General features: G+C 43.1%; 1 protein-coding gene across 1 annotated transcript in view; it reads right to left on the bottom strand.

Annotated features, from left to right (window-relative positions):
* The window catches only part of PELI1 (pellino E3 ubiquitin protein ligase 1), a 57,449-nt gene extending 36,778 nt beyond the window's left edge, over positions 1-20,671 (bottom strand). Inside the window, exon 1 of the mRNA XM_037896066.2 lies at positions 20,345-20,671. The gene's annotated coding sequence lies outside the window, so the exon portion shown is untranslated. The remainder of the gene's footprint in view (positions 1-20,344) is intronic.
* Between the last annotated feature and the right edge of the window lie 1,673 nt (positions 20,672-22,344).

Raw genomic sequence — 22,344 nt, 5'->3', positions numbered from 1 at the left:
TGTATGAGGTGAATTGAAAAAATACAATTGCTTTTATCATTTTTATGGAGCAAATATCTAATCAAAAATATAAAGTGAGCACTGTACACTTAGTATTCTGTGTTGTAACTGAAATCAATATTTGAAAATGTAGAAAAACATTCAAAAATATTTAATTTCAATCGACTCTATTGTTTAACAGCGCAATTATGATTCATTTTTTAGTTAATCATGTGAATTAACTGCGATCAATCAACAACCGTAAGTTTTTTTGTTTTTGTTTTTTAAATGAGTGCAGTACAGCACATTTAAATATGGCATGGGGAAAAGAATAGAAGGGTAAGAACCATTCCTACTGAGACCTAACCTACACAAAGTGTTTGCACTGGTAAAAACATTCTGGTTAGGATGCGATTTTTTTCTTTTAAATGGTATAGTTATATGGTATGACTGTATTGTTGACGTAGTTAACCTGACACAAAGGTCCCTTATACTGGTGTAGGTTTATTCCCCTTCCTGTATGGGGAATAAACCTTACTGATAAGCACATATTCTGCTTTACCTATACCAGTAACCTTGTGGGTAGACAAAGGCTTTGTTGCAAACAATTTGACTATAATGGCAGACATTTTCAGGTTTTCAAATCCTTCCACCTCCCCTCCTTACAAAAACGGTTGGGGGGTGGGAGGGGAAATGTTCCAAGTACTGTAACTCAATTAGAGCACGATATATATTGCCCTGTACTTCGCTGAACAAAGCAGCAACAACTAGAGCAATTTCCAGACGTACCACTGACTCAGAAAACTCACTCTGGAGAATGGTTTAAAAAACAGTGGCTCTCAAAGCTGTCTTCTATGGAAGAATAGCAGCCCACTGAGCTGCTTCTGTTACAATGGAAAAGGAATGGTCAGGTCCTCAAACAGGGTGCTTCCTGATAGTTGGAGCCCAGTCCAGGATTCCCGTTTTCCCCAAAAGGCTTTTAAAATCAAAACAACTCACAGCACCTCTCTGGCTGATCCTGTCTTTGTTGCTTTTCTTCTGCGTACATTTCAATGTAAAGACAACAAACTGCAGAGGCAGAAAATAAACAGGAGCAGAACAAAACTGTTGAGTGATCCAGAGAGACTAGAGCAGTGGGGACTGCAGGTTACCAGGGGAAATGCAGTACTGTAAACATATTCACATTAAAACAAGTTTATCTTCCTTCTGTCCAGTCTTCAGACCATCTAAACATTACTTTTTGTTTATAAACAGGTTTTGTAGTAGCCACAAGAAAGGTGTGAGATCAGTATAGGACTGGGTAGGGAGACAGTCCACAAAGGACCTATGTTTAAGGAAGTGATCCACAGTGAAGAAAAAATTATAGAACAGGGTTGTCACCTTGGGTATGAAATAAGTCATTAATCATGTCTCATTTAATGTCCAGTATGAGATTTGGTGCTAGCAGTAACCCTTGGGGCCAAATTTGGTCTTAGTTACACGGGTGCAAATTGGGGTAACTAGACTGAAGTTAATGGCATTCCATGGTTGTAAATCTGAAGTAAATGAGGGCCTTTTTTTTATTTTGCTCACATCTTGTTCAAGACGACTTAGGCACCAGAGGGCTATGTATTTTGCAACAACATTTCAAGGCATAAGCTTCAAGACAGTTGTGCAGCAAGTGTCAATTAAGGAGCAATTTAATTATTTGCTGAGACTAAAAATTAAAAAAAACTTTACAAATTTAAAAACAATCCATGTTATGCGTTAAGTACCTGCACATCCTCCTCCTGCCCCAAAGCTAACAGAGAAAAACTCCAACATTGATAAAGAGTATTATTAGAGCTGATGGTTTTCAGAATTCATCTGCATCACCGTTATGGGCCCTATCAGCTCTAGTCCACCGATACTTAAAATAAACAACTATCAACAAAAAAAGGTTTTCAAAATTGTGTCCCAAAACAGATTTTCAATCCTAGAAGAGATCAGATACAATGGGCATGATTCTTCTCTCACTTTCATTAATATTAATCAGGTGTAAAAACTAGTTCAAAAGAATTCAGCATTATCATGATATCACTTTCCATTAACTTTAAATAATGCACTAAAAGGATTTTTACCTGCCTAACCTAACCTCCAACCCATTGATTTCCATGTTTCTCCTAGGGTAGCTGATGAATCATAGAATCATAGAATATCAGGGTTGGAAGGGACCTCAGGAGGTCATCTAGTCCAACCCCCTGCTCAAAGCAGGACCAATCCCCAATCAAATCATCCCAGCCAAGGCTTTGTCAAGCCTGACCTTAAAAACTTCCAAGGAAGGAGATTCTACCACCTCCCTAGGTAACGCATTCCAGTGCTTCACCACCCTCCTAGTGAAAAAGTTTTTCCTAATATCCAACCTAAACCTCCCCCACTGCAACTTGAGACCATTACTCCTTGTCCTGTCCTCTTCTACCACTGAGAATAGTCTAGAACCATCCTCTCTGGAACCACCTCTCAGGTAGTTGAAAGCAGCTATCAAATCCCCCCTCATTCTTCTCTTCTGCAGACTAAACAATCCCAGCTCCCTCAGCCTCTCCTCATAAGTCATGTGTTCCAGACCCCTAATCATTTTTGTTGCCCTTCGCTGGACTCTCTCCAATTTATCCACGTCCTTCTTGTAGTGTGGGGCCCAAAACTGGACACAGTACTCCAGATGAGGCCTCACCAATGTCGAATAGAGGGGAACGATCACGTCCCTCGATCTGCTCGCTATGCCCCCATTATACATCCCAAAATGCCATTGGCCTTCTTGGCAACAAGGGCACACTGCTGACTCATATCCAGCTTCTCGTCCACTGTAACCCCTAGGTCCTTTTCCGCAGAACTGCTGCCTAGCCATTCGGTCCCTAGTCTGTAGCTGTGCATTGGGTTCTTCCGTCCTAAGTGCAGGACCCTGCACTTATCCTTATTGAACCGCATCAGGTTTCTTTTGGCCCAATCCTCCAATTTGTCTAGGTCCCTCTGTATCCTATCCCTGCCCTCCAGCGTATCTACCACTCCTCCCAGTTTAGTATCATCCGCAAATTTGCTGAGAGTGCAATCCACACCATCCTCCAGATCATTTATGAAGATATTGAACAAAACCGGCCCCAGGACCGACCCCTGGGGCACTCCACTTGACACCGGCTGCCAACTAGACATGGAGCCACTGATCACTACCCGTTGAGCCCGACAATCTAGCCAACTTTCTACCCACCTTATAGTGCATTCATCCAGCCCATACTTCTTTAACTTGCTGACAAGAATACTGTGGGAAACATTAGAGGACCCCACGCCTTAGAAGAGGATGGGGGTTGAGTCAATCATAGAATATCAGGATTGGAAGGGACCTCACGAGGTCATCTAGTCCAACCCCAGGACCAATCCCCAATTTTTGGCCCAGATTCCTAAATGGCCCTCTCAAGGATTGAACTCACAACCCTGGGTTTAGCAGGTCAATGCTCAAACCACTGAGCTAGCCCTCCCCCCTAGCAATGAGCCTTAGGCTGATCACACTAATACTAGGAAAAGCAGAGAAAGGGTGCAATATGCAAAAAAGAGACTTGGAAGTTACACATGACACTTGCTTTGTTCGTCCCATAGTTTTTTACTTGTTTGATCAATTAATTTTTAATGTTTAATCATAGTTGACCTAAACTAAACGATTATCTAGTGAGGCATAAGGGTAGGGAATGGAACATGAATTGGGAAAAGTGAGATTTGTAGGAGTGTCTTAAGGGGGAGAGTCACATTAAAAATAACAGGTGACAGCATGTAGTGAGTCCTTACTAGACAACTCATTTATTTCAACAGGAACTTGAGGTTAAAAAACTGGTGTCTCTCTGATCTCATGTCACTGCACGTATCTGGTACCCTGCATAGTAAGTAAAAGAGGGTGAACTTAGAGTTCCAGCCATAACTAAATTTCTTGGACTTTGAAGGATAGTGTCTTAAGTTTTTGCATTTATAATTAAGAGCCTGATTCTAATACCCTTCTTCACCCTGAGCAATGGGACTACTTGTTGAGTACGATCCTACTCATGAGTAAGGATAGCAGAATCTGGCCCACAGTATTTAACCTGATCACTGTGGACCAAATTCTGATTTCAGTTACACCGATGTAAAGCCAGAGAAACCTAGGGCAGAATTTGGCTCTGTCCTATTACTTGTACATTACCAAAAACATGGTAGGTGCTTTACATGCTGATCCTTCTCCAAGGAGTTTAATTTGTGCAAGAGCAAAGAATGATGGAAAGAAGGTAAAGGGCCAGGGAAAGCAAAGGATGGGGTTACAATAAAAGGATCACACTGATTAAAGTTGTTGTGTTCCTGCCATGATGGTTCCACTAGGGTAATTTTTTCCTCTCATCTGCACGTCTCTTGTTGCTTCCTTCTTTGACCGACATGGGTTATGGTTTGTAGGCTTCGAAAAGAAGTGATTCTTTAGGAGCGATTTGAATAATGAAAAAAGGGAATCTGGTAGACTGGAGCCAAGTTCAATGTGTAGGGTGGCAAAATCACCATGTAACCTCAACTTCCCCAGTGGAATTAAGGCAGCAGATCAGCCCCATGACCTATTGTGATTTTAGTTCCCTTTTGGGAGGCTCTCAGATACCATAGCAAGTGGAACAGTTATAAGCAAACAGATCGGACAGAGGGGATGCGAAGGCTGGCATCACTGGCAGAGCAAGGAGGTCAGAGGGATATGGGAAGAAATGAAACCAGAGATCCAGACAGGGGCAGAGATGCACAGGGCCTTGAAGGCAAGGGCAAGAAGTTTGAACCAAATACGACTGGCAAAGGGGATCCACTGTATAAGTCAACCAGTGTAGGAGATTTACGTGGCAGTCCATTATCAAAGCACAAAGGAAGGCAGCAGAGGGTTGTCAGTCCTGTTCAGCATAATATGCCTCCCCTTTTCATCTTTTGGGTATATCAGCAGGGGCGGGGGGGAGGGTCTTCCACTTTCAGGTACACTGTATGCTTTTTAGAAGCTGCTGTATTATACTAGCTTTCTAAGTTTAAAGGAATAAACTTTAATGATACTTCCCCTGGCTTCTCCATTTAGTTTTCCCACACACCCTCCTTTCATACAGGACTACAATATTTGCCCAGCATTAAGTATGGTTAAAGACCACAAGTAATAAGGAAATACAAATACATGTAGATCTAACACTTATACAAATGATACCATCTCAATTAAAATCCTAAGAGGTAATTGAAAGAAAGACTTGTTGCCAATGGAGCTGTAAGAGTGCATTTAATCAGAGAGCATTATTTCTAATATGTACTTGGACAGCAGTTAATGGACAAAACTGTTTATCTTGGATGAATATAATAATGTCTATCACATTAAACTAAAAACTTGAATGAAGGAAAAGATTAAAAGTGTGGGTGCTAGCTGACATGTTATAGCACTGCATGCTGCTAGGCTGCATGTGAATGTAAACTCACTATGTCCAAAAACAATATGACTGGAGACTGCACTTCCAGTTGGATCTAGGGTATGTGATCTGAGGCCCCATCTGCTTTGGGAAAACGGCCTGTTGCTGTTATAACAAAAACTTTGAACTATAGGCCCCTCTATTGTTGAGTTCAGTTTAGTTGTTAGTGTAGACAGAAGAAAATAATTTTCAACACCATAACAGGAAGCGCTGTTATGCCCATCCACTCTAGCAGCTAAACAGAACTACCAGTTGAGAGGAGTACCAGGTAGGGGTGCCTGTTCAAAACGGTCAGCAAGGAGCTGTTCTCTTATGTGCAGATGGGGCCTAAGGTTTCACAAAACCGAAGGCTAACACACACACACGACTTTGAAAACAAAGTCATCATTTTGGTACTTAGTTTGTCTTTTCCAACATGGTATATGCCTTGTGTTCCATCAATAGTCTAGTGCAGTGGTATTCCACAAACTCAAATGCTCAGTTATCCAAAACGGTTCAATTGACTAAACAGTTTCAACATGCTAACAATTTACAAACAGACTTCTGAAACTTAAAAACCCTGCCATAAAATGACTGCCAATCCTAATAATGCCGAGTAACTAAGTCTACTCCAGTTTCTACAATAAGTAGTATTTTTCAAAGACAGGAAATAGTGGCATGTTACAGCTTCACACATGTGAAAGTGCAACAAAACTATTACAATTAAAATATTGTCAGCAGAGTCAATGGCCTAATGCTTTTGCAAGGCCAGGCGAGAGATCCAGGTTCAATACACAGGCCTGACAGAAGCTTGGCACACACAGGAAATAGGACAGCATCAAGGTGCTGGACAACTGAGGTGGGAATGAATGCTGGTCACATGGAAAGCATCCCTTCTTGTGTAGTAATAGGAATGCTTATACATTCTATAAACTGCAGCTGTGACAGTACAGTGTTACCACACATACTTGAGTAGGTCTGGCATTATAGAGGGAGTTGGTAGTGACCCCAAGACCTTGTCTATCCAACTTTTATTTCAAAAATAACCATAATTCAATCAGTGCAACTTTTGTCTTTAGATAAGGTCTTATACCTAGCTTGCCCAACACTTGACATTATTACAAAAAAAAATTTCAGGGGAGAAGTTTTCCATTCTTGGCAGGGGAATAGTGCCTTTTCTTGGTACTATGAAATTCTGTTCAGGTTTGGCCGAGATAGAAACTGTTAAGAATCACTATTTCCCTTTCTCTCCTTTTGCAACCATAAATCTGACATTTCCAACTTTTAAGTGCTTGGCTTTGCAATCTAAATGTTTTTAACATTTTGGTTTTGGACTTTAAAATGTATGCGGGTAACACACACAGTGCAAGGGCATACATATCACAGAATTCTATTGCATTATTTGAGAAATAACACGTAATTATAAACCTTCCTGTCAAGTCTGCATACAAGGGGACAGAGTTAAGGTTGTGCTTGTAAACTTAACTCTAATTTACTCTTACTTGCTTCATTGTACAACCATAAATATTCTATTAGCAGTTTAATGAGTAACTAAAGTAAAGAACTTAGTTAAAAGACACAGTCAGGATGCATACCAAGGTTAATACTTAGTTTATCTGAAGGGTTAAAGTGTTCAAATTAAACAAACAAAAAACAGATGTTCAAGTATTGCAGTAAACTAAAATCTTGAATTCAGTTTCTAGGTTACAGCAGTGGAATTACAATGTTCTCTTAGAATCATAGGTTAGAAGGGACAGCAAGGGTCATCTAGTCTAACCCCCAGCCAAAATGCAGAATTTGTTGTGTCTTGATTCTTAGTCTGCCTTCTGCAGATTTCAGTCATATCCTATAAGCTTTTCCCACATGTTAATCATTCTGTTAAATTTTGCCATGCTCAGGATAACTAGATGCTCTGAAGGACATCTCAATTTAGGAGATGGAAGGGAAAGAGGGATGAAGCAAACAATCATTTCCAGCCTAATCAGTTCTGAAACCTTGCAGCAGCAATTCTGGTTTTTAGGGGGGACAAATAATTTCTGGAAATTATTTGGAGGCTAATAATTGTGAAAACTGGTCTAAGCTGAATTTGTCCACTAACATTAACAAACCTGTCATAGTAGGAATTTTTTCTAGTTAGCTTAATAAAACTGTCTCATAGCTTAAAATACGGTACACTGTGACAACTCTTAGGGGCCAAACTGCAATCCTTTACTCCTGCCAATACATTCCCATGCACTTTAATTGCAATAAGTGGTGTTAATAAGGCCTGTAGGATCCTCAGGTCTGTAGCCACCACTGAACCGAGAAACTGAACTGCCTCCTCTTTAAAGGCTTACTCATAGGAGATGCTGTGTACCCTCATTTTCCATTAATGAGAGTTGAGGGTGCACAGCATTTCTGAGTACATGAAAGCAGGTACTGCTGCATTGAGGGACCATTGTAAAAAAGGGGGTCAAGTTAAAACCACCTCTCCCCTACAGCCCTGCCAGACCTGGAACTGTGGAGGGGAGATCCCCTGCTCCTGCAGGCACTAGGAGCCAGGTGGCATCCATACTTCCCCCAGCCACATGGCCTCAGGAATGAAACTGCGGGGGATGAACTGATCAGAGACTACACCCAGCAGTAACAGCTGGAGAAGCAGGGACCAGTAGTCATGGAGGATGACTGCAGTTCTCACTCAGAACACTTCACCTCTGGCACAGACTGGCTGTCTGTTCCAACCCTGCTGCTCTTTCCCAACCTTTGGCTGTCCATCTAGCTAATCCCCTCCTACCATAATCCCTGTTCACTCCACTTGTACGTGCTATCCCTTTCTCATACACTTTGTGCTGTCTATCTAGATTGCAAGCTCTTTGGGGTAGGGGCTCTCATTATACATTTGTACAGTGGGTGAAGGTACCATCACAGAGCCCTGTTCTTGGTTCTCTCCTAGACACTACAATAAATAAAAATAATGAAAGGAGGTCAGATTAAGTAATCAGAATGGTCCCTCAAGATTTGCAGAATGCAGGATAGCTGAGGGGCTTGTGTCTCCAGGTCTACCCTTAGCCACAAAGCACCCAGCTTCATCATGAAAGACAGGAGTTAAACAAAATAATTCACTGTGTTCATTTAACTTTACAAATTGGGAAGCAGGTAATTTGGTGCCCAATCCTGCAGCTATTACTTACATGAGTAGTCCCATTGACTTCTATGGTGCAAGGCACTTGAGTAAGGACTGACAGAACATTCCCAAAGTCTTTCAAGGAAAAAAAGTTTTAAATGATAGTAGTTAGAATGTAGGAATTCTAAGAAAAATCAACGTTAGCTGTAGAGTCTAAAATTAAAGGAGGTCTGGTTTTGATGCTTTCAGTACATGCAGTATGTTTCTGGCATAAATCCAGTGGAACATGAAGTACTTGTGGACAATGTCTGCCAAGAGCTAGAAATATAGCACTTAGGCTTTGAAGAACAAATAGTATCTGTTTCCGTTCAATGCACTTAAAAAAAAAATTAAATCAAGGTGATCCTTCTGCGGGCATGACTGCATTAGAACTAACTGACATGCTTTAGTAAATGCTGTAATGAATACATGCTGATTGGAAGGGAATCAACGCCTGCCATTTTATAATCCATTCCCATAGTGACAAAGCTTATATATACAGATATGAAACTTCACTGTATTACAAATGCAGTTTTCCTCCCAATATCAGGCAGATGTTCAACAGAAGCTCAGTGCCTTGCTTTGACTTGCCTCTAGCACACACTTCTACAAATTCCACCAATTGTTTAGTACTGCATATAAAAGAAAAACAGAGCAAACAGAAAGATAATTGGAATGTAAGGGTATGTCTACACTGCCCACGTTGTGCCCAGCGCTGTGACGTGGGCAGTGTAGTCACGCTTTATCGCCAGGGGAGAGCTCTCCCAGCAATTAAAAAAACCCACGCTGAACGAGCGGTGATAGCTTTATAAAGCACTGTCTATACTGGTGCTTTTCAGCACTAAACCTTTTGTCGCTCAGGGGTGTGTTTTTTCAAACCCCTGAATGACTACAATTTTAGCGCTGAAAGTGGCAGTGTAGACACGGCCGAAGACACTCAATTAAAGTGCTTTAACAGTTCATATATCATGTTTCATGCATCTGTACCTCAGTTTACATACCTCAGAGCAGTGCTCTGAAGATTAGTTAATAATTGAATACTAATTTGCATTTCTATTCAGCTTCCAAATGTTAGTGAATTAAGCCTCAACATCCTGAGGGAGTTACCATCAGCCTTATTTTAATAAAGATAAGGAAACTGAGGCACATTAAGGTTAAGGCCTAGTTCACACTAGAAAATTAAATTGGCTTAATTGTGTTACTCTGGCCTGTGAAAAATACACAGCCCTGAGCAGCATAGTTAAGCTGACCTAACCCCCGGCATAGACAGTGGTATGGAAGAATTCTTTCGTTGACCTAGCTACCGCCTCTCGGAGAGGTGGATTACCTACGCCAATGGGAGAATTCTCCCATTGGCGTAGGTAGTATCTACACGGAAGCACTAACAGTTTTAAATGTAGACAAACCCTACGTTATCACACAGCAAGACACTTAGGTCAAGTCACCTAGTCTCTCTGCACCGCAGTTTCCACATCTGTAAGATGGAGATAAAAATATATAGGGCTCAATGTGGCTTACACAGGAATGGAGAGAACAATCCATCTGATAGCTCCCAGGGAGTTACGGTGGAGCATGTCCACACTCTCACCATAGCCAACGTAAGAGGCTAGTACAGGAAAATATCATGGCCAAATAGAATCATAGACTAAGGTCAGAAGGGACCATTATGATCATCTAGACTGACCTCCTGCACAACGCAGGCCACAGAACCTCACCCACCCACTCCTGTAACAAACCCCTAACCTATGTCTGAGCTACTAAAGTCCTCAAATCGTGGTTTAAAGACTTCAAGGTGTAGAGAATCCTCCTTTTGGGGTATCTTGCGCCACAGGGGGTGCTAGAAGTGAGGAGACTCTGGGCTTCTCTACACTTGAAACACTACAGGAGACAGCTGCAGCAGCACCACTGTAGCACTTCAGTGTACACACTACTTAGCCTGACGGAGGAGGTTCTCCTACGGAAATAGGAAACCCACCTCCTCGACAAGTGGTAGCTAGGGTGATGTAAGAATTCTTCCATTGACCTAGCACTATCTGCATCGGGGGGTTAGGTTGGCTTAATTACACCACTCGGGGTTTGGATTTCACATCCTTTAGCAACATAGCTCGGTTAACCTAACTTTTTAGCTTAGCCAGGTCCTGTGACTGTACCTAGCCAGTGTGGGAAAGATGCAAGACAGGATACTTTTTGAACCATCCCCTCTCCTTGCCAACCCAGACACAACCTGGCCCTTTAAGGCCACAGAGTGTTAGTGTTCACATGGCCTGTTGGTAGGGTGACCAGATCGCAAGTGTGAAAAATCGGGACGGGGTGGGGGGTAATAGGAGTCTATATTAGAAAAAGACCCCAAAATCGGGACTGTCCCGATTTTTATAGGGACATCTGGTCACCCTACCTGTTGGAAGATATGAGCTCTTTGCTTCTCCCTACCACACATGCAGTTCTATTAGTCTTCCCAGCCTCTCCTGGCTGTAAGAAAAGGCAAGGATTAACTCTCCTTTCACCATCTTGGATCAGACAGGTATTTCTGCTGCTGTTCATAGAGATACTGCCAACTTAAATCAGCTCCTCTCCAAAACCTAGTGTAACTCAAGATTTCAGTAACTGAAAGATCAGAAAAAGATATTGTTTCCCTATTTTTAGAGACAGTTTCCCCTGTATAGTCAGGGGTTTCCCCTACTGAATGTGTGGGTCTTTCGTAATTGTATTTTTTCTATTTATAATATTTCCTCGCTGCTCTGAAACTGCCAATATTGGCAGCAGGACTCGAATCGGGTGCAGCAAGTAAAGCTACATATTTACTGAAGCTGACTAGATTGTCTTCATGGGGTCCCTATAGTTTTCCCCAGCAACAGCGTGACGTTTACAAGAATCTACTCTGTTTCACATCTGCTACTCAGAAAGCTGTGGGCAGAACCAGGGAAAGAAATGAGTGATCAGTTGTTTGTCTAGGATTTTAATGTAGATACATTATGTAACCTGTTCTACCAGCTCCAGAATATAAAAAGAGAACAATTACATATGATAATATGCTTACTCATATTAGCATGTACAGAAACATGACATAAAACATTTTCATTATCCAATAAGTGTTAGCATTCTAATCGCATGATTACTGAAATTACTACTCAGGAAGGAAGGAAGGGACGGAGGTAGGAAAAGGATGAGGCTCCTATCTACATAGTTCAGATAAGCAAATTCATTCTTTCTGCAAGCCCATTTTATGACAGCTCAAGAATTTTGATCTCCTTTATGACCTATGCTGGAAGAACAGGTAACATAAGAATTGTCAATGATTACTTAAAAAAAGGCCTGAAAGATCTTATCTTAGAAATATATAGAGAACATTAAATTGTCTGCACTGTTTTTGCTTGAGGTCTCCTTGGAGGACCAGAGAATATCTCCTAGCCCTTAACTGAAGGAGCCTGGGTGAATCTTTAACAATGTATTTCCTCACAGATGTATTTCAGAAGTTTGATGTATAGGTATTAAAAAGATTTTAACTGGTTTGGCTACTATCCCTTCCCGTCTCAATTGCTCTGTTTTCCGTCACTATTGATGTAATAATCTCACTAGTTCTCCAATAATCCAATCCTTTCTCAAAAATTGAGTAGATAATACCTGTCATTTTTCAGGTAAAAAACAAATTGAAAATAACTTCTCTGGAAAAAGGCAGCATTGGTGTGTGAGGTTCTCTTTATACTCTTATGAAGCAATAAAGGGGGCAAAAGCACTTTAAATGTCACTCTACAGACACATTTGTTCAAGGTGGCACAGCAAACATGAGTCCATGTACTCTAGAGCTTTCACCAGAGGTTGAGATTGATTAGCGTATATACTCGTTCATTAGCCCATTCGTTTATAAGCCGACCCCCCAAGACGGATAGGTGAAAATAGTAAAAACTGTATGACCCTTTCATAAGCCGACCCTATATTTCAGGGGTTGGCAAACTTTGGCTCCCGGCCTGTCAGGGTAAGCCGCTGGTGGGTTGGGACGTTTTGTTTACCTGGAGCATCTGCAGGCATAGAGCCCCTGAGCTCCCTGTGGCTGCAGTTTGCCGTTCCCAGCCAATGCTCCCAACTGATGATTTCATAGAGTTTAAAATCATCAAATTTTGGTGTAGACCTGTTTATAAGCCGACTCCCGCTTTGATGTGTCATTTTTTTACCAAAAATATTCGGCTTATGAACGAGTATATACGGTTCCCTTTTAATCCACCCTTCATCCAAACACAAAACTCCCTTAATTACACAACACTCATGGCAGAAATTGGGGTAGGAGCGTGAGGCTGTAGCCTAGGATTGAGCTCAGGTTATCTACTACTCAATAAATTACAGAAGAAAGAATGCCAGATTATATTCATTTTCTGAGACAGGAAGACTACCTTCCAAGTCGATATGCAACCAACAAGTTTGGCCCATAGAATGATCACACGGATTTGTGAAAGCTGTCTGTATTTTGTGGAGTTCTGAAAGTGGCGTTTGGCTTTCTAAAACTGCAGCTGAATTACCACGATGGTTTACTCAGTAACACTAATGCAGAAGCAATGGCTCAGTGGATACTGGACTTTGGTTTCACACCTGGAAATACAAGGCTTTTCTTCCATACGACAACAAATGCTACAGATTTTTAAAATCTCATGAGTTATTGGACAACATGACAGCCTCACCCCCAACTCAGAAACAAGTGTCAAGCCCTAGCCTTCCCAAAAAAACGGTATTGTGTAGTCCATTTAAAAAATGAACCAAAAATATACCTCACTTAAGTTAAGTAACGTCTACTGCACTAAACATACTGTACACTCCCACATTTAGCAATGCACGTTTAAAGTTACCTTTGATTATCCAATGAAATATAACAACGATCCAATCATAACAACTTGAATTACAAGCTGCATTTTATTTTCTACTATGTTTAAGCATTCCTTAGAGTATTTAAAGCAGCTCAGGGACAAAACAAACTAATGCCAAATGAAGGAGAAGCAAAAAGTTACAGCGGATGATGGGAAACAGCAGAACTGACATATTTTTAGAATTAGCAGCTTATCCCAAGAGATGCATAATAGAAGGAAAATAAGCTACAAGTTCTTTAAAAGGAAGTGAATTACTCTATAGTAAGCCACATGTGTGATGCATTTTAAAAAGATTCCTAATCACATACCAGACATTTGGTTTAGCTACATGAAGTGACAGTTCTGTTGTCATATTTTCCCAGTTGAACCTTGTGTTAAAACACTGTTAAAACAATCCACATCCTTGCATAAATGGCAGTGAAATGTAAAAACATTAGAAAAATGGAAAGGGTGTATTAAGGTAGCATTAAAGATACAAAAGAGTAGCGATCAAAGTGCAGAGAACCTGAAAGTGCACAAACTGAAATAAAGCCCGCGACCCTTCTTGGGAGTTCCTTAGAGGCCACTTCTTTTATAATTTAATATGAATTTTATTTTTAAATGCAGAGGATCTAAGTGAAGTACTTAGACAAGTTTACAACTATATTGGCTACAAACCCAGCATTTAAGTTGTTTAACACTACTGATGACTAAGGCCCTATCAAATTCGCGGCCGTGGAAAAACGTGTCACGGACCGTGAAATCTGGTCTTCTCGGTACTTTTACCCTATTCTATACAGATTTCACAGGAGAGATCAGTCTCTCTCAAACTGGGGGTCCACACCCAAAAGGAGGTTATTGGGGGGGAGGGTGTCACAAAGCTTTTGTAGGGGCATTGCGGCTGCGCTGCCTTAAGAGTTGGGTGGTTGGAGATCAGTGGCTGCTGGCCATACTATGCTATCCTTACTTCTGTGTTGCTGCTGCTGACAGGTCTGCCTTCAGAGCTGGGCTCCCAGCCAGCAGCCGCCACTTTCTGGCAGCCCAATTATGAAGCCAGTGCTGCCGCCACCAGCAGCGCAGAAGCAAGGGTGGCAATAATGCGACCCCCCACAATAACTTTGCAAACCCCAGAACCCCCTTTTGGGTCAGGACCCCTACAGATAAAACACCATGACATTTCAGATTTAAATAGCTGAAATCATGGTATTTACTGTTTTAAAAATCCTATGACTGTGAAATTGACCAAAATGGATCACAAATTTGTTAGGGCCCTACTGATGACAAATAAACACAGTGATCAATGATACAGGGTGGAGAAAACAGTCAAAGATGGTGCAAATTTACAGTCTTCCCCAGAGAGGAGTGATCCAAACACAAGATCTGGAGTTTCTGGTTCTTTAAATTCTAATAGTGGTTCTGGCACTAATTTAATGAATGGTCTGAGGTAAAGCACTTAAGGCCTATCCCTGTTTGCCCCCCACACCCCCATTAATGGGGACGCACATACTGATTTTAATGGATACAATATCAGGCCCTTATTCTTTGTGCCTCAGTTTCCACTCCCCTTCCTCATGTGTAAAATGGGGGTGCCTATCTCAAGGAAAAGGTGGGGATTTTTAATGTTTGTAAAGCATTCTGAAGATGAACAAAGTGATACGTAATTGCAAAAGTATACGTGAAAGACTAATGGCTAAATATGTCCAAGTGGAAGAATTAGTGCACAAGGGAGACCATAATCATTTATGGTGAGTTGCTTAAAAGGACAAGTTTGATTAGCAAGGATCATTATAGATTAGTAGTTTTTAAGGCCAGAAGGGATCATTATGATCAGGGGTGGCCAACCTGTGGCTCCGGAGCCACATGTGGCTCTTCAGAAGTAAATATGCGGCTCCTCATATAGGCACTGACTCAGAGGCTGGAGCTACACGTGCCAACCTTCCAATGTGCCGGGGGGTGCTCACTGCTCAACCTCTGGCTCTGTCACAGGCCCTGCCCCCACTCCACACCTTCCTGTGCCCTTGCTCCTTCGCCTCCCCTGCCCCCCCCCCCCCCCCCCAAGATCCTCCTGCATGCCACAAAACGGCTGACCGGGAGGTACAGAGAGGGAAGGGGAGGCGCTGATCAGTGGGGCTGCCAGTGGGTGAGAGGCGCTGGGGGACTGCTGATGTATTACTGTGGCTATTTGGCAATGTACATTTGTAAATTCTGGCTCCTTCTCAGGCTCAGGTTGGCCACCCCTGATTATGATTATCTGGTCTAGCCTCCTGAATAACACAGGCCATAGAATTTCACCCAGCAATTCCCGTATCAAAGCCATACCACCCTGTGGTTGAGCTAGACAATATCATTTTAGAAAGACACTCAAGCTTGATTTAAAGACTTCCCGAGGTAAACTGTCCCAATAGTCCATTACCTTCTCTATTAAGAATTTGCTCCTCAATTCTAGCCTGAATTTATCTAGCTTCAGACACTGGATTTTGTTATGCTTTTGTTTGCTAGGTTAAATAGCTCTCTACTATCAGAAATGTCAGTACTTACACACCATGATCAAGTCACCTCTTAACCCTCTCTTTGGTAAGACAGAGGCTTATGTGATTAATGAATTACAGGCCTAAATATTAGTACTTGGACAAAACACAACTTGGCTGAAATTGCTGAACCGCCAATATGCAGAGGGGCATACCAAGAGTCTCATCAGCCTCTGTGAGATGCATAGCTGAAATTTGCTGCAGCCTGCTCCACTAGAGAGCAGAAGGGGAGTGTTTGTGGTTCACTTCAGCTAGCTGGCCACATTTTAGATATTGGCATGGGATCAGAGATCACAGGTGTGTGTGTAAACTGTGCCCTTGGGAAGGATATCACATCACTACACTTCATCATGAGGCTGGGGTGCACCATTCCCACTAAGAGCAAGGGGCTGATTTGGCTCAGCACTATTGGAGGTCAAACAGAACATGCTGGGTTCTAAAGGAGATTACTACTTTCCCCCACAACAGTTCTATCAAAGGTTTGGTAGGACTTTATAAAGCCAGCAAGACAGTGACTCCTAAATACTCTTCCTCACAGACCAATCATATTCTGATTTGAGACAAGGGAAGCAAAAGGGAAGATGGTTAGAATGCAGGTGGCATATGTCTCTCTACCAATGGGATCCATGACAGCATACACAGTTTTTGAAAGTGACTTACTATACATTTAATTATTTTCAAATTATATTTAATATGTTCTTTTCTGAATCTGCCAAGGGTTCATTCAAGACCATCATTTTTCTATGTTGGAAACATAGGATTCTTCCTACATTTAAACTGAAAAAGGCAACAGACCAAGATTTGGTTCTTTTATCATTATATTTTAAGTTTTTTAATATTATTTTGGGCCTGTCATAAAGGAGTTTTTGTTTCTTCAGGAATTTCCAGTAAAAAAAAAAAAACAGAATAAAAACCCAAAAGACATTATTTCTGAATGCATCATTACTAGCTGTATGTTAAACTAGAAACACTGTTTTAAAGCAGTTTGTGCTGATGAATTATGTCAGGTCTACTGGAAAAATGTTAGAGAGATCTAGAATACCAATATATGTTGTTCTGTGGTGGGGTGAAAACATGAGGGTGGTGTGTGTATTTGTCAATTCCCTGTCCCTCTCTCCTCCCCGCAACTACAATATCTCAGAATCTGGTAACATCAAGGAGAAGAGTAGTGGCAGCGCAGAGGAGAAGAAAAGGAAGGAACATATGGTCCAAGTCTGCATGCTGCTGAGCACCCTCAACTCTGACTGACTTTGATGGAAGTTGTGGGTGCTTGGAATCTCCTAGGATTTGGCCCTTAAGACAAATGAAAAAACTCTTACCTCCTTCACCATTACTCTGTCTACGCAGATACACTAAGTACCAAATCAAGGGTGCAACACCATTTTTAGTGAAACTAATGGCCTCTGGTTGCAGTGTATAATATACACATGTATCTTGTGACAAGTAAATTGAAATGAAAAACTAGATCAGATGGAAACATGCTCACTTTGTTCCACTGAAACTGGCTCAGCAGTATTTAGCAGTGCTTGACCTAGTTCCTACACCAGCTTTTTGCTGTCATTTCCTTAGACAATCTGTCAGTGCAGTTGTGAATATAGAGATTAAGGAATGAAAGTTTGGAAACAAACAATCTGGGCTTTCTCTGTTAACACCATCTACAGTCAGAGAGCTTTTGTGATCTAAGCAATAAGGTACGCAGTGCCAGAGTAGCCTCTTTGTACAAACAACACAGTACTTCATAATAGCTGATGTCCTGCAAAAGGCTTAAGCCTTGAAGCAACTGCTGTATACTACTTTACTGCACTCTGAAATGAATGTTGGGAGGAGTTTGATTTTCGACACTGCCCCTAACTAGAAAAATCAATGTCAACTCTCCATCCCATTTTTCAATCAATGAAGAGATCAGTATCTGTAAACAGCTTTAGGGCTAGTCTATGCGACAGGTTTAGGTCAACATACGCTGCTTTGCTTCAACCTAGCTGTGGAAGTGTCTTCCCTTAAGTTTGGCTCCCGCTGACGTAAGCAGCTCTCTATGCCAATTTAGTAACACTACCTCCCTGAGCGGCATATGGTCACGGTCGATGTAATTAGGTCGATGCAGTGTCTACGCTGACATTGTGTTGATTACGTCAACTGTTACTGGCTTTCAGGAGCTGTCCCACAATGCCCCACACCAACAATACAATTGATACAAGTGCTCCTGGTGAGGACACGAACCACCAAAACAAGAAGCCCAGTGTGCACCCATATGAGCGATTTAGTAACCAATGTAAGTTAGGTCGACTTAATTTTGTAGTTTAGACATGGCCTTAATTTTCAAACTAGCTTACTTGTTGTATTCCACAATTCTTTTTAAAGAAGGCTTTTTTCTTTTTATAGAAAAAAATATTAGGACTAGATTTACTACTCACAAAAGGGAGGTACAAATACTGTTGGCCTGAGACAGATGCTGTGCTCACTTGTCCTACACAGCTCTACCACTGTACCTCAACCCAGACATTAAACAGTCCTGTTTTCAGTTTTGGGCTTCTTGACAGGAGAAACAACCATTAACTTGCTGTACCTCCTAGACCTGAATACTTTAGCTGCATGAGGAAGATATCAAATCAAGTTATATCCGATTTAATGCCCCCCAATTATGCACTTCCCAAAAACAACAGTAATAATGTTCTACGTCCTCTAAAATAAAATTAGTTTAAAAACTGGCACATAAAAACTAAGTCTCTTTGCTGGCTAATTCTAGATTATTAAAATTCATTATTAACCATATTATATACTTCGGTCAAGAGTAACTAACTATTTTAGATGTCCAACTTGAGAGCCTCAAAGGGGCCTGATTTTCAAACTGTGGGTACTCAGCAATTTTTGAAAATTGGGCCTTTTAAAAAGACATCTTATGTTGGGCACACAATAATTGAGACAACCACAATCACTAGTCACGTTTGAAAATCTTGGCCTAGAAGAGAATTTACAAATAAAAGATTACTTTTTTTTTTAATTTCTTAATATGAACCATGTTCTACTCATAAAAATAAATAATCCAGGAAACTTGCATAGGAAACCTTCAGTGTAGGTTTCCCAAAACACATCTACAGCATACAAAGTGCTAAATCCAATCATGGTAGCAGGACATTACAACTTTTCTATTTTGCAACATTTTATGTTCACAAAAAAAGGAAACTCAATCTTTTCCCTCCCCCACCTTGCAAATTCAAGATTTGGGGGAAAAATCATCATTTTGCTGAGCATGTTCGGGGCAACCTTTGCAGTTCTGTCTATTGCCAACTAAAATGACAAAATATTACAAAGCGGTGGATTTTAAACTGTCAGTCCAAGCAATAAAACAAAAACAAATGCAAGACCTTTGAAGGTAATATGAAGGGGGGAAAAAAAGTACTACTGTTAAACTACAGCAGGCGTGTATACACGCAAGGGACTGTGTGTAGCAGAGATCAAGGTAACTGCAGGTTTTGAGTAAAATTTACTTAAACGAAAGCCAAAAATCATCAGTATAAAAGTACTGGCCACTCTTCCTGTTAAAAGAGATTTTGCGGTGGGGGGGATGGGAAGGAATCACATCTGAAAATAGAGCTGTTCTTCCTCTCTGCCTTTTAAATTCATCTCCTTTTTTATAATAGCGTCCAGTCTCCCCAATATCATTTTACCTCTGCAAATACACTGCTTACCCCTGTAAAAAGTGTGAGGATGGAAGGCGCACAATTTTGTTTCTTCTAGCAAACTAAAGTTGTGTTGAATCACAGATCCTTTGTAAACGAGCCATAAAACACAGGAGAAGGGCACAGAAAAACAGGTCTGTACATTGTAGTTCTAAGGAAGCTTAACAATAGAAAGAATAGAATACAAATTCAGTTTCCCTATCGGTTATGGGGAACCGTCCCAAGTAAACAGTGGCGAAATATTTTGTCATACAGGAAAATAAAGACTTGCAGCTTAACACACGCAAACAAACCCCCCCTTTGTTTTGTTTTCACCCGTCTGCTCCCATGCCACTCCACTAACTGGGTTCAAACCGGGAAGTGTGCAAAAGGAAATGAAGTCCGAGCTCAGCAGACGCGTCTCGTTTTGGGGGCAAAAAAAAAAACCAAGTCAAGTTTAAAAAGAGTAAAATAAAGCCGGAGGCGCTGGCTCAGCGGCAACTCCGTGACAAAGGGCCGCGCTCCGCAGCACACCCAGCTCGGCCAGGGGAGGCGGGGGGCGGCTACGCTCTGGTGCCTGGGGAATTTCCCGTGAGGACCGGCACTGACAGCGCTCCCCAGGCAGGTAGGTGTCGGCACAGACCCACGCACCCGGCACCGTGCCCGGGACGGCTGGGGTGCACCAGAGCCAGCCGGCGGTGGGGGGCAAGGGGGGGGGATTTCTGACCCCTGACCCCCCGCCCCCAGCTAACACGTACCGGCCGAGAGTCGCCACACTCACCCGGCCCAAACCAGCGGCGCCCACCGTCGCGATTCCGTGCGGCTCGAACCCCGGCAGAGAGCCCCGCGGCCGGTGGCGCGCCCCCGCCGCTCCGGGTCCAGACCCCCGGCAAGGGGGAAGGGCGGAGAAGTTCCGGGCTGGGGCGCGGAGCCCAGAGCGCCTCCCGCTCAGCCGGCAGGGCTGCGGCACGGACCGGGGAGCTCCCTTTGTGGCCGGCTTCGAGGCGGACGCGAGCGCGAGCTGCCGACCGCCAACGAGCTTCCAGCGCTCTGGGTCTGCGGCGTTGGTAGCGGCGGCTCCAACACCCCACAGGGTGGGCGGGGCGCGGTGACCGCATCAGCCCGCGCCATCGCGCGGGGGATCATGGGAGTTGTAGTTCTTTTTTCTCCCCCCACCCCTCTGGGTGGTTAGTCTCTGCCCTCACAGTGGGGGAGGGTTGATTTTGCCAGAGGAGGTTCCCAGCCCTTTGGGCGGCGGGTGCAGGAGCTGCCGGGCTGTGGGGCAGGCCGTGGGCCAGCGGAGCCCAGCAGGCTGGCTCCCACCCTGGCCTGTGCCAGAGCTTCAGGAAAGCCTGTAGAACAGGGCAGCTGTGGAGTGATCCATCCCGTCTTCCACTCCCCGCTCCTGGCAGTCAGAGGCGGAGGGTCTCGTCCCAATCCCCCTGCATTGGGTGTCCCACACACCATAACAGCTCTTGGTGGACCTCTCCTCTGTGAACTTATCTCCTTCTTTTCTGAACCCAGTTGTGCTTTTTGGCCATGACACCCAGTGGCGGATTAGCCACTGGGCCAACGGGGCCCGTGCCCAGGGGCCCCGGCCAATTGGGGCCCCCTGGAAAAATGGGTGTCCCTGCGACTAGTTCCACCCACCCAGCGCTCCTGCTGGGGAGCTGGGAAAGCTCCCTGCATCCCAACCCCACTCCCCACCTGGAGCACTGGGTGAGGGGACAGGGCAGGGAAAGCCCCTGTGCTTCAACCCCATTTCCCCAACAGGTGGGCTGGGGGGGATTGCAGGCAGAAGGGAGGGGGAGAGGCCCCCCACTTGCTCTGACCCAGGGCCCCACAAATCCCTAATCCACCTCTGAACATCCCATGGAAATACGTTCCATCGGTTAGTTGTGCACTGGGTGAAAAAGGAGACTTCCTCTTGTTTGTATCCAACCTGCATCTGCCCAGGGAAGCCAGGGCAGTGGGTTGGGAAGCCTGATGCCACACTAGCTGAGCGCATCTGCCCACGGGAGTCTCAGGGCAATGCACTGCGAAGCAACTACCGATTGAGGATGCCTGACTGGAGCAGCACTGCCAAACTCAAGCGCTTCAAAGTCACGAAACAAGCCTAAAAAAAATCACGATTGACTTAATAATCATATTTAAAATAAATAAATAAATTGGGGGGGTGGGGGTTGGCCTCAGAGAGGGGAGGGTTCATATTTTTGTGCAGTGGTAATTAATTTCCTTGAAAAGAAGGCGGTCATCTTAGCCCTGGGTGCGGGTATTATTGCTCCAATGTCCATTTTATAGAGTGGGAAACAGGGACAGAGAGACTGACTTGTCCAAAGTCATACAACAAGTCCATGGCAGAGCTACGAATCCAACTGCTGAGCCACAAGGATTGGATGTAAAACAACCTAGTCACATCTGAGGCAAATGCCACGCTATGATACAAACTTAATCATGTGATGATGATGCTGTGTGACTCTCAAAAGTAATGTTAGGACTCTGTTGAGCCCTGGGTTGCTTTTGCTGAAATTTGAACAATTCCAGAGAAAACAATCCAGAACAGCAGCTGGTCATTTAATTTATCAGTGCCACAATTCACCCACAGCTGAGGAGAACAACTTACCTGCCTGACAGAGGGGTTATGAGTCTTAATAAATGTCTGAGCTTGGAGATCCTCAGACAAAAGGCCCTATATAAATGCAAAATATTATGATTCGATTTTATAGGTTCCTTCCCCCATCCAGTTAATCAGAGACACAGTGTGCATCCCAAGGCCCGGTG

This window comes from Chelonia mydas, chromosome 3, assembly GCF_015237465.2.
Source record: "Chelonia mydas isolate rCheMyd1 chromosome 3, rCheMyd1.pri.v2, whole genome shotgun sequence".
Taxonomy (NCBI): Eukaryota; Metazoa; Chordata; order Testudines; family Cheloniidae; genus Chelonia; species Chelonia mydas.
This window is presented reverse-complemented; position numbering and strand designations above follow the sequence as displayed.